Source organism: Bidens hawaiensis, unplaced genomic scaffold (assembly GCF_021521415.1).
Source record: "Bidens hawaiensis isolate Kalapana, Puna unplaced genomic scaffold, B.hawaiensis_p1.1 tig00014763_1, whole genome shotgun sequence".
Classification (NCBI taxonomy): Eukaryota; Viridiplantae; Streptophyta; class Magnoliopsida; order Asterales; family Asteraceae; genus Bidens; species Bidens hawaiensis.
Genome location: NW_027492300.1, coordinates 49 through 12,833, shown reverse-complemented (window position 1 = coordinate 12,833; position 12,785 = coordinate 49). Strand labels below are relative to the sequence as shown.

Sequence of the window (12,785 nt, the reverse complement as noted above, 5' to 3'; positions counted from 1 at the left end):
TATTAATCTCAACTATCATCTTTTGGTCGCTGTTAGTCCCAACTAACAAATTGGTTGTTGGCGGTCCCATCTTTTAACGTGTTTGTTCCCACTGGTCCGTGACTAACAGTATCCTAATGCTGCTAGTCGCCAGTCGCCAGAAAAACATTTTTGGCCAAAAAACTCACATTTTTCAGGGAAACTCAACATTTGCGTCCCAAACATTTTGTAACCTTGGATCGGATCTTTAGGAACCATTTTCTTGTAAAAACCCCAATTATTGAGGTCACCGGAACCCTAGAGGCCTAGAACCATCGTCGGAATTAGTTGGTAGTGCTTAAGTGGTGGTGGTTGGTGGTGATGGCGGTGTTCAGGTTGAGTTTTTTGACGAAAAATGTGATTTTTCCGGCCAAAAGCATTTTTCCGGCGACCTACAAGAAACGGTGTTACGATTCTATTAGTTGTGGACCATCGGGAACAAATACGTTAAAAGATGGACCGTCAGCACTCAGCAGCCAATTTGTTAGTTGGGACCGGCTGCGACCGAAAGATGATAGTTGGGATTAATAAAAACTAATATACCTTAGTTAAATAAAATCATAAATGTACTTATTACAAATTAGTACTGCATAGTCTGTAAATTGCCGTTACAAGTACTAATGCATAAATAAAAAAGAATTGGCAAAAGAAAGGATTCAAGTATGGCTTATAGTAAGATGATGATGATGATAACATAATGATATTACAAACAAGTTATGGCCCTCCATTACTCTTGTTTTGGATTTTGTTTTTATACAGAATAGAACCCCAAGCCCTTAGGGGGTGGTTGAGTGAATCTGAATATGTTTAGTGTTCAAATGCGCTTTGAAGAGAGACGTTAGGACCGCCGCCGCCTCTACATATTTGATCATAGTTGAGAAACAGTACAATTACAGTTATATCATCGTGGAAGTGACGCCGCACCCCCTTATCAATCTTATTGAGATCAGAATATTTCATGCCCCTTTTTTTTGCAACTTCCTCTAGTGCAGCTTTCACTAGTCTCTTTGCTATTCCCTGCAACCCCATTAGTATAATCAACATATGCTCAAATAATTGAATCAAAGGTAATTAATGGGCATCAATCCTTCTTAATGTACTTAACTTGCTTCGTGGGTTGTACCTAAGGAGCTGCTTCGGATGGATAAGAAACTCAAAACTAGCTGAGCTTTTTCAAGCTGGGCCTTCAAATAAAGCGCATTAAGTTATCCAGCCAAAGCTCGAGTCTTGTATGGGAAGCCCGTGTAGGCTCGTCAAGCCTTACCAAGCTTTGTGTATTTTTAAAGTTTTATCTCTTTTAGATTTATCTGTATTAATTTCACAATGCACAGCCAAGCTCGAGCCGAGCTTTGGCTCGTTTAAGGTCCTACATGAGCTCGAGTCGAGCTTAGGCTCGTTAAGGTTTTTTTCAAAAAATATAAAAATAATTAAACACGCATATACATTAATTAAACATAGAAAGTCAAACTTGTATAAGTTATATATGTGCAGTATTGATTTATCATGTTCTTTTACAACTCTTTTAACACTGATTCTTTTTCTATTATACTAATTATACTTAATGATGTTACAATCAGAAGCAAATATCAGAAAAGAATCATCCGGGTCGATCTCAAAAATGGTAAAAAGGAAAAACAAAGAGGAGAGAGACAAGAACGTCTTACGGAACGTGGATTATTGTGAACGATCTTCACGGCTTCTTGGTTACTCAAGTGTTCCCATAAACCATCAGAAGAAAATATCAGGAAAGAATCATCCGGGTCGATCTCATGAGTAAAGATTGAGGGAGTAGCAGATAAAATAGGCATAACCGTTGCTGCAGGAAGCCGAAACCTTTGTGCAATTTGATCATTATTGTACTTTGCATGTTTCATACAAGCATCCCCAATGGACTTCGAAACCTGTACCACATACATGACACATTTATTCAATCAAGCATGCAATAATATTTTATAAATTTACTCAAACTGTAATAACCTGAGTAATGCCTTTGACCCTCCAGACCCCATGTTTCATGGCAACAATATCTGGATCATGCAGGTGTAAATCTTTTAACTCGCGTCTAGCCATCTCAAGATTTGCATGATGCTCTGATGACAGTTGTATAGCCGCCATACCAACCGTGATACCAGCTTTCTTACCAAGGACAACACGCGAATCTCCAAGATTGGCAATAAAAAGAGTTTGCTGGTATATCACACCAACTAAGCAACATGTCCCGACGGTTGCAATGCTCGGGCGTGAATTAAATAACTCAGATACAAGAGCAGTGAATCCATTCTCCGTTTCTTCAAACGCGTTTCTTATCATCTCCGTAGTCACCACGCCACCAGACGTTGCTGCATAACCTAAGAACAACGGCATAAGACATTTTGACTTTTTTACACTCAAATCCTACCGGTTTCCCTGTAAACGGTTCTATTTGTGTTGTAATTTAGTGTTAACAGGTCAAACTGGTTAAGATGGATTACTCAGATAATTACAAAAACTATACAGTTAGAATTACTAACTATATTTAGTAATATAGTTTCCATGGTTATGTCTAATACATTAAATATTTAGAAAAAACGTATGCTCATGCTAAGTGTCTTGTTTATACCTGTCCTCGCTTTTTAAGCGCCTCATGTCTAGGCCCAAGGCTCACCCCATGTGCCTTTGACAACTAGTTTAGATGCAATTTTTTAAAACTAATTATATAACAAGTAAAAGTTGCTAGTGTTTGTGTAAGCTACTGGTGCTTAATAGTATCTGACTGTATGCAGGTCAAATAATCAGTTAACTGAAAAATTACAATACCAGAGTTATCAAAATAGTTGAGTAACAATTTCGTCATTAACATATTTTCCCCTTGTTTTTATTTCCTTAAATGATGAGAATCTTCAAATAGAGAAATACTGTCAATTCTGATTATTCAATATCAGGGCATAAAATGCATAACCAACAAATAATAAAATGCAACAAACAAACCTTAAAAATTCTTGAACAAACTATCGCAAACGTATCGGGCAGCATCTGGTCCTCCATGACCATCATAGACCCCAACAAACGTCCCGAAAGGGCCCCACTTGATCTGGCTCTGGTCTTCAAGCACATGGTTCGCCTGCAAAACTGCCAAGGAGTACTCACCTCCACCATATTTCCCAATATCTCTACACCACGACAACCCATCTTTCATAAAGGCAACGCCATCACCACCACCATTAACACGAGCACCATCAGCAGCAGCCACACCCAGTTCGGGTTCGCTAGCGTTGCCTCTAATAAATGGCTTCCACCAGACAGACGTCGTCTTCATGAACCCGTCTGACGTACCACATTTCTTGCAAAAAATCCCCCAAAAACTAGTCACCTTTTACCAAATAGGTTTCAAGAAAATTAATCTTTAATTTCTTAAATTTCTTGAAAATCCAATCTTTTTCCTCAAATCTTGGCAAACGCCCAAATCAAAACATGGGTGTTATTTGGGTAACAAAAAAGATAATATCAAATATGATTTTTTTGATGAGGGAAATATTATTGTAGCCAAAAATAGTTAAACATTAGCTGGCAAATCTTCAAAAGGTTGTCTTGTATTATAAACTAGATAGATCTGTTGAACTTACCAGGATTTCTTCAAGCTCTTTAGTCACAACCTGCATTTGAGGTCTGCGATCTCGATCATCGTGTAAGCAATCATATGCAACTTTCGAATACTTTTTCAAGGAGGACTGGCTGATTTGTTCCCTTATACGCGGATCAATAATCTCATCCAATTTCTTTTCTTTATAGTACTTTTTCGCCAAATCGGCGGATAAAAGGAAGCCATCATTGTCTCTAGTCAAGCAGAGCCTCCCACACAAAACTTCAAATAGTACAACGCCGAAAGAATACACATCTGATTCTTTCGTCACAATGCCACTAGTAACGTATTTTGGGTCACAGTAGCCAAACGTGCCGCAAGCATTTGAAATGGCACCACTTTTATCTAAACCGGCAAAATATATTAACTTGGACAATCCAAGATCAGAAATTTTAGCAACCCAGTTCTTGTCTAGCAAAATATTAGCGCTTTTTATATCGCGGTGGATTATGGCTTCACCCTTTCCATGATTTCTATGAAGATGATCCAACCCACGAGCCGCATCAGCACATATGTTGAGTCTTTCTACCCACGTAAGATTATACGTAGACGACGACTCAAATCGCCTTATGTACTTATCTAAACTTCCATGTTCCGCGTATTCATAAACAAGAATCTTCTCTTCTCCCTCTTCACAAAATCCCAAAAGCGAAATCAGGTTTTCGTGTTTAAGCGCACCGAGCAACTTAATTTCGGTCAGAAACTCTTTTAACCCTTGCCCGACTAGTTCCTCGTTGATCCGCTTTACAGTCAACCTTTTTACAGCCACTGTGGTATGCTCACCGTTCACTGCGAGTTCTCCTTTGTACACCATACCGAATCCGCCATTTCCGACACAGGTTGTGAAGTTTTTGGTTGCTAATTGTATCTCTTTGAGTTCTAGTTTGAGGTGCTTTGACCTTCTCAGTCCTGCCATTCAAGAGATTGCAGAGTGGCCAGCATCAATTCAATCGACATATTTTCAAATTTAAAGCTTATTTTTCAACTTTTTCTAGGTGACTAGATACGCATTTTTAGAACAATTATTGAAACACATCCGACAAATAAAAAGTTTGTGCAATATACGAAAAAGCGAAATTCTAAATTAAAAATTTTCGTCATACGCGTTGTTAGAACAACTTTTGAAACACATCCGACAAATAAAATGTTTGTGTAATGATTGGCACAAAGTGGTATATATAAAAAATTAGCAAATAATTAACCAAGCACAACAAGTATATAAAAAAGAAGCACATGTGAATTTCCTGGCTGACTTGTCGAAGGGAAAATCATCTCTTCGACCGGCTGACATTTTGGTGTTTGGATGGATAGGAGGAAAACATGCTTATGTGGATTTAACAGGGTTTCCCCTCTGGTGGGCTTAGGGAGTAGTGGTTTCACAGCCAGTCAAGCTGCTTCAGACAAGGTGACCAAACATGAGAAGGCGTGTCTTGACAACCAACACGTTTTTATTCCTTTTGCTTTTGACACTTTTAGTTTCCTCACGCCTGATGTTGTGGAGTTACTTACCCGTGTCCAACGGGTCATGCATAGTAATGTTATGACTCTAAGATCCGTAAATATAGTTTTTAAAAGATTGGGTTTTGCAATTCAAAACGGGGTAGTGGCGCAGCTTATTGCCCGCTTGCCTTCTGTTTTGATGTAATCATAAACATTTTATATTCTAATTTATATTATATTATTAATCATTAATAACAGGTAAGTGAACCTATTGGATGTAGAATAGCCACGAGAAGTCAGGGAGTATTAAACCCTAGAGACACTTTTTGAATTAACGAAACTATATCTAACAACTATTTAAATAAATAATTTAGAATGAGATTGTTTGGATTTTTAATTATTTTATTTAAAGACTAATAATTAATTAAATTAAATTAAACTAGTAAATTAAATTACCGAATATAAGACTTAAACAAATTCAAATGTGAGCAAGGGTTACTAGGCAAGGAATCTGAATTGTGACGGCTCGGGCTTTTATTGGTTACGGGAAAATGCTACGGGAACCGGGATCTAAAGATATGAAACCCTAGGAAACCCAATGGATCCCTAATCACTCTCAATGTGTCACCTAAGAGGAAATCCTAGAAGGTTTGTCGGGACCAATTCTACGAGCTTCCGGAATAAAATGGGATCTTCGTAAAGTTGATCATTATGAGTGTTACGATGAATTTGATGTTTTTTCCCTCGAGCGGGATTTGAACCCACGTCCGACTACCTGTTGAACTATAAAAGAGGCCGCTCTACCGCTGAGCTACCGAGGTGGGGCTTAATATGTAAAAAGCACCGGGTTCTTGGTTCGCTAACTCTGATTAAATACCCTAGAAGACAGATAACCCGTCAGTTTCACTATCTCACAATGCCCCTAAGTACACGGGTGATCTAGAAGCAATCTAAAGGACACAGGTAAACAGTGAAACTAAGGCAAAGTAGGCAAATCTTCTGTCAGACAGTTTAACCTAAAACCTTAATAACAAAGACAAACCCAACAATTTATCAACCGTCAATTATTTAAGAAAGTATGCAACTAAACTTCAAATTATAATTCAAAATCAGTTCCTATGATCCATGAGCTCATCAAATCATAAACTAGTCATAAAAACAAAGTAAACGACCTCTATAATCAGTAGACAATCAACCAGAAAGCATGCGAAACATTCAACCGATAAATAAATCAGAAAAACACATTAAACACATCCAATAAATCTGATCAAGACTTTTAATCAACCAAACTCATGTAAACAAATCCCGAAAATCGTTTAACACCACAAACAACCACAAAACATCAATCCAACCCTAAGTAATAAATGCTTTACCCAACAATCATGTTTAACAGAATATTAATGTTCAAAACAGTGGCTAAAGAACTTAAAACGTGAACCAAACCCGGGACTTGCTTAATGATCAAACACAAGCTCCGGTCTTCAATCTCACGAACCAGAAGCTTCTCCTTCTTCAAAATCGTCCTAGGGCAGAAGCTTTGACGGCCGGAAGCGTGTTATATCGAAAATAGGGCTTAAAACCCTTTATATTCGAAGTTTAGGTTTTTTTTAGCCGACTTCAGGGTCCCTTGCGTGTCACTAGGGACCAATTCAATCCTCTCGCTTGGCACCCTGGACAAAATAATCGGGTCTGTAAATTTTCAACTTCTAGGGTCCTAGTGTGTCGCTAGGCCCTGTCTTCTTTCCCTGGCGACGCACTAGGGAGGTATTTCCCAGATTTTTTTTGTTTTATTTTCTCATTTCCGTGCTAGCTATCCCCGTGTGAGCTGGTTTTCCATCTTTTAACCTCGTTTTCCACTCCTTTCATGCATGGGTATCTGAAAAAATGAAATTGCATAAATACGTGCTATTTTGGAAATATAATAATATAATATGGCACGCTTTCTTTAACAAAATGGGTGTTAAGATAGATGTATTTTGCAACACATTAAACATCCCCACACTTAATCTTTAATACTACCTAGGTGAGTAACCCGTACACCACACAGACGGAAATTATATAAAATGTAAATATTAATATCAACTATCTTTAGAACCCGTGTGTTACACGGGACTTGTCAATGTACAAATTAATACAATGGATTATTTGTGTAATATACGAAAATTCAAAAACCCTAAAATAATAAATACCGCTTTATTATGTTGTATTTGAACATATTAATATGTAGTAAAACTCGAATAAATGTAATCAATGACAAACTAAACATGTAAAATAATGGACAATGTAAAATGAATGTTTAATAACAATGAAAGTAATAAACGTGATACACTATTGTATTAACAAATTAAAATACAACAAGATGAATACTTTTTGTGACCACCAAATAAACTATTACGTACATAGTTATAGAACCGAAAATAAAAACAAAAATAACTAAAAAAGGAATTTGATCATATAATTGCATCTTCATATCCTTTCCATTCTTGAATAAATAACAAGAAATCTAGCTTCCTTTACCAAAGCATGTGCATAGTAAATCACGGGATTTTAATGCCCTTCAAAACAATCAATCAATAATATTAAAGGATTCTTTCTTCATTCTAATTGACGCACTTCCCATCGCAAACCCGGGATTTCAGTTCTCTCCGCCGCGTCCATCACCAGAGAATCGCCGCTCACGTTAACTGTTGTCGCCGGAGACAACCGTAGCCACCGGAATCTCGATTAGGTACCGCCGACCGTCGTTGGTTGTTGAAGACAAGCCGCAGCCACCGGAATCACGATTAAGTACCGCCGACACCGCAGCCACCATCGAAGGTAACAGCCTAACACGTAATTTATTTACGTTCTCTGTTTTGTTTCTACCATTTTGAATGAATTACCTAAAATATAAAGTTAATGGGTTAAAAGATGGAGCAAGGTTTAATATTTTTTTTAGAAAACAGTTTTCACCCCATGATCATTTGTTAATTTATTGGTTTTCAAACTGAATGTTACATGTTAACACCACATCTTTGAACCAAACTGATTGTCCATTGAAGAAACACTAAGTGACCCCGGGCAGATTATAGGTAATCTGGGGGCTAAGTAATGTTTCCCACGAAGGTTAGGTCCAGCAGAGTAAGTTGTACTTCAGGGAACCTGCAAAACAGACACCGTAAGCTCGTCACTGAGAAGGGGGGGGTTCCTCCTTGTGACCACCCTCCGGCGTGAGAATCAGTCTATATTGCTCTTTGAATATAAAAGTATATGAATACTATTAGAGCAGTTATCAAGTAAGTTATACGAGATAGTAGATGATGAAATGATAATACCATTTGCTGTCTTTTATAGCCGAAGGTGGGTATCCAAGGGGTTTAGCCGGCCCAACACGCTACCAACTGTAACCTATGCACGTGCCTTGCCTGTGAGTGGTGGACAGGTAGCGTCTGACATAGAGCAGGCGTGCCGTGCACTCTTCGTCTTCTACCAACTGCAGGCTAGGCACGTGCTCTGGCAGGAGTTGGTGAGCAGGCGGCGGCTATTGGTCACAGTGCAGTGGCGTGCTGTCTGCCACGCTGCTGTCAGTGAGCTGTCGCATTCTTGGTCAGATCTTTTGTCTTTACCTCGCCAGGTATCACGCAAAAGATCCTCCATCATACGGACTGGCCCATTTTGGCGGGAGTTTTCCCCCTCCCGCCTTTGCTCATTCTTTCAGGTGACACTGAATATTTGTAAGTGTTAAGCCTTATGCGTGTAGCTATGCTGTGCGGGTAGCCTTCCCTGATGGCTTGTATCCGCAACTGCGGGAACAGGCGGGTTACTTTACCATTGGGAGGCTTTTCCCTGCGTATGTAGCTTGCATACTGCGCGTAGGCTTCTCTGAGCATGGTGGGTCCTGCGGGAGTAGATGGTCTTTGCGCAGACATCCCTGTTCAAGGTGAGTCATGCGGGACCAACTGAGCCCTGCTGGGACCTACCTCTTCAAGTCCCCCCAGTCCAATGTTCTTCTCATGAATGTCTAATAAAGTGAGGTGAACTTTTGGACTTAAGCAAAGGGTTTTGAAAAGGGGTTTTTGTAAGGTTTTCCATGGGGGTTCTTCCCGCGGAAGTCCTTGTCACTTGCAGAAATTCCCGAGTTTCCTGCTTGGTCTTTGGGTATGATGCGGGTAGGTCTGTAACCTCCTCGCAAGTCAGGAGCACTGAGTCTTAGTTGTGCGGATTCTCCCTGTGGTTCTGGTAGGTTTTGAACATAGTGATCAATTATGTTTAAACCACCAATTCCATCTTGGAGCCTCAAACAACGTAGTACTCGATGTTCCCGCTATGCGGGGATGTTATTTCCGCTTCCGCAAGCATTGCCCAGAAGATCCTTCTTGGTTTCAATTCTCAGCGGGTGCTAGGTATGTGAAGGGTTTTGCCTTTACACTGTACCCGCACCCGTCTTACGGTTACTTTACTTCCAAGGTATTCCTGGCGTCCATTCCCTGCGGGTGCTAGGTATGTGAAGGGTTTTGCCTTTACACTGTACCCGCACCCGTCTTATGGTTACTTGGTTGCCAAATATTTTGGCTTCAATTCCCTGCGGGTGTTAGGTATGTGAAGGGTTTTGCCTTTACACTGTACCCACACCCGGCTTATGGTTACTTGTTTGCCAAGGGGTATTTTCCCGCTTATTTTTTGAACCTTAAGTCTTCAAATTTTTAAATTTTGAAATTTGAAGGGTTGGTGGATGGATAACAACCCAATACCTCAAACGTCGTGCGACGGTTTCTTCTGACTGTGTCAGGACGTGCCAGAAGTTATGGCGACATGACATTATGTGGTCATTCCAGTTGCTTTTTCAGGCGCGTGGGCACGGGATTTCGGGCGCGTGGCCGCGAAATCTCTGGCACACGTCCTTTTGACAGCTGTTGCCAGTTTGTTTTTGCCACGCGTCATAGTGTCATTGCACCTTTGCTTTCTCTTTCTTCCGTATTAAATGCATCGCATTAATTGCGATTACTATATAAAGGGGGAGAAGGTTATTTGCAATTCACACTTTCCACTTTCATCTCTTCTTCTCAAGTAATTTCCGGCGAATTTCTTTTTCAGTAAAGCATTATTCCGAAATCTCTTCTTCCACCATGTCTTCTCACGATGCTGATGACCAGAAGACTGCTGGTGAATGCCAGTGTTCTCTTCCTGCCGAGCTGTACCAGTATATCGTCAGGAAGTTCATGCTCGAGTCTCTCGAGCCTGAGTTTCCTGAGCCCCACCATACTGTGTACGATGCCCCAAGTGGCAAGATCGGGGTTTATGCTGCATTCTTTGTCTATGGGAACCTTAGGTTTCCGTTGACAAAGTTTGTGTACCGTGTCCTAGAGAGGCACGGTGTGCACTTGACAGAGGTGCACCCCATGGCTATTGCCAAGGTCCGGCACTTTGAGTGGGTGTGCCGGATACTGGGCCTTGAGCCCCTCGTTGACCGCCTGATGACCTTCTATACTTGGAGGTGCATCCAAGGGTGGTACACTCTTACAACCCGTATCAAGGGTTTAAAGATTTGTGCCACCGAGCGGAGTCTTCGCTCATGGAGGAGAGAGTTCTTCTTCATATCCGCTCGAGCCATCCCCATTGCCATGAAGTTCAAGAATGGCCAGCCGCTTCCGAACCTTCCCGCCATCAACTACGAGGAGGCGGAATGGTTCGCGAAGATATCCCGGGTCCAGTCCCCGGTTTTCCGTTTTCCAGAGTCGGCGATGGTGATGCTGGGGATGAGCCGGGTGTGGAAGGCGGCGAATGCGGATAAGGTTCCGATCGTCCTTGAATATGGTTCGAACTCTACCCCTTATGGTATGTCTTGTTTCTTTTTGCTGACTACGATTTTTTCTAACTTTCTTGTTGATTTCAGAGGGTAACGATCTTCAATCGCTCCTGAATCCGCGGGAGGAAGATGGTCCTGCGCGGATGGGTACTCGTGCTCTGGACGAGAACGAGTTGCCCATCTTAGAGCAGACTGCGGGTCGGTTCGTGGAGGTTTACCCGCCAGGCCAAGAGATCCTGAGCCACCGACGGCCAGGTAAGCCTATCTTCTACCCTGATCCTCTCAATGCTGTGCCTGCTGCTGGAGTTCATGACATTTCTTCTTCTGAGGAATCCGCAGAAGGTCCTCCGCTGGTGCGGAAGAAAAAGGCTGCCGTCGGGAAAGGCAAGGAGAAGGTGGCCTCTACGGCCGACCCGGTAGTCCTATCTGACTCGGAGTCAGATAATGCAGAGGTGGCGGGGAAGCCCAGTGGTGAAGAGACCACCGTTCCGGAGGCTGCAGGTGTTACCTCCGGGGAGGCAGCGACGACGACGGTTACCGGTGTTAAGAGGCCGGCTCCATCGGGTTCGCCCCCGCTCGTCCGTGCGTTCAAGCTCAAGAGACCCCGTAAGTACCCCCATAATTCTTGTCTAGATTTGTTTCGAATAAATTTTTCTAACACTTTTGCTCGTGCAGGTGCGGATGTTGACGCATTCCAGGGTGGAGTTGGAGTAAGTATTCCCCCGCCAATGACGGTAGGCTCGGTCAGCCTTCCCGAGGCGTCGACCCAAGCGTCTACGCTTGCTTCCGCTGGTTCCAGCCTTCCTGAGGCTGTTCCAGCTGCGAAGGTGTCTCCGCCGGCCGTGAGTGCAGTTTTTACAGCATCTTTCACGGAGCCGGCGGTTACTGTTGCTGAGCAGTCGGCGCCAACAATGGCTACCACGGCGGCTGCCACTATACCTGCGCCAACGGCACCGACGGCCGGACCATCAGGTACGCGCCGGGCTTCCCGCCGATCTATGCCACCTTCCCGTCTGCCTGACCTGTTGGATGGATTTCCTTTAGGTTCAGGTGATGGGTTTGGCGGCTATCGGCCTGTTATTGACCCTACAGGTACGTAGGGTTCTTTTTTCTTTGTATATTTTTGTCATCTTTTCCTAACTGCCTTTGTTTCTTTTGCAGTGTCGGATTCCAATGAAGTGTATGTTCCAAGATGGAACATACGCCGAGGAACAACCCTTCGCACCCCTGTGGAGTGCGTGGACTGGGCTCGCCACGCTGCTCCTCATGGTGCGTTGGGGGAAGCCATGGCTAGCTACCAAGAGGGTAGGCTAACCAATGAGCTTCGGGTTCTCCAGGCCCGAACGCAGCCCCGCGTCGAGCTGCTTTGTCGTGAAAACGACAAGTTAAAAGCAGCTCGCGCCAAAGATGTATCTGAAGCGCGGGCTCTTTGGGAGGAGAACCGGCAGTTGGCCGCTGCCGCAGCCGAGAAGGAGAAGGCATTCAAGGCCCTCGAGGTTGAAGTCCAGGCGCGACTCGAGGCCCGCTCCAAGGCTGCCCAAGCTGTGAATGAACAGCTTCGGCTGGCTAAGGAGACTGCGCGAAACTCAACTGAGAGGGCTGCCAAGGCTGAAGCTGTTGCTGAGCCGCTTCGCGAAGAGAATGAGCAGCTTAAATGCAAATTAAAAGCTCTTCAACATGCTCATGACGCCTTGGCAATGGAAGATGCCAAGAAGCTGCAAGAGATCCTTGACCAGAGGGGGGTGCTTGACCGCACTGAGAGGAAACTTCAAAGCGTCGAAGAAGCTGCCGCCAAGGAAATTCAACTTGCCAACCTTGATAAAAGCGGAGCCGAACGTGCTTACAAAGAAAGTCAAGCTACCCTCCAATGGCTGCTTCGAGAAGCGTTGCCTCAGGTATCCTCTTTTTCTTTACGCTTTCTGC

The 12,785-nt window shown here is 42.7% G+C and overlaps 2 pseudogenes across 1 annotated transcript; both read right to left on the bottom strand.

The window, feature by feature from the left end:
- Window positions 1-777: 777 nt before the first annotated feature.
- On the bottom strand, window positions 778-4,055 carry LOC143547583 (putative protein phosphatase 2C 42; annotated as a pseudogene). The gene is made up of 5 exons (XR_013137794.1): window positions 3,621-4,055; window positions 2,986-3,337; window positions 1,996-2,357; window positions 1,683-1,919; window positions 778-1,035 (listed from the first exon to the last, which is right to left on the bottom strand). The product of XR_013137794.1 is annotated as a putative protein phosphatase 2C 42 (transcript).
- Window positions 3,832-4,553, bottom strand: LOC143547602 (putative receptor-like protein kinase At5g18500 pseudogene; annotated as a pseudogene).
- Window positions 4,554-12,785: the final 8,232 nt, after the last annotated feature.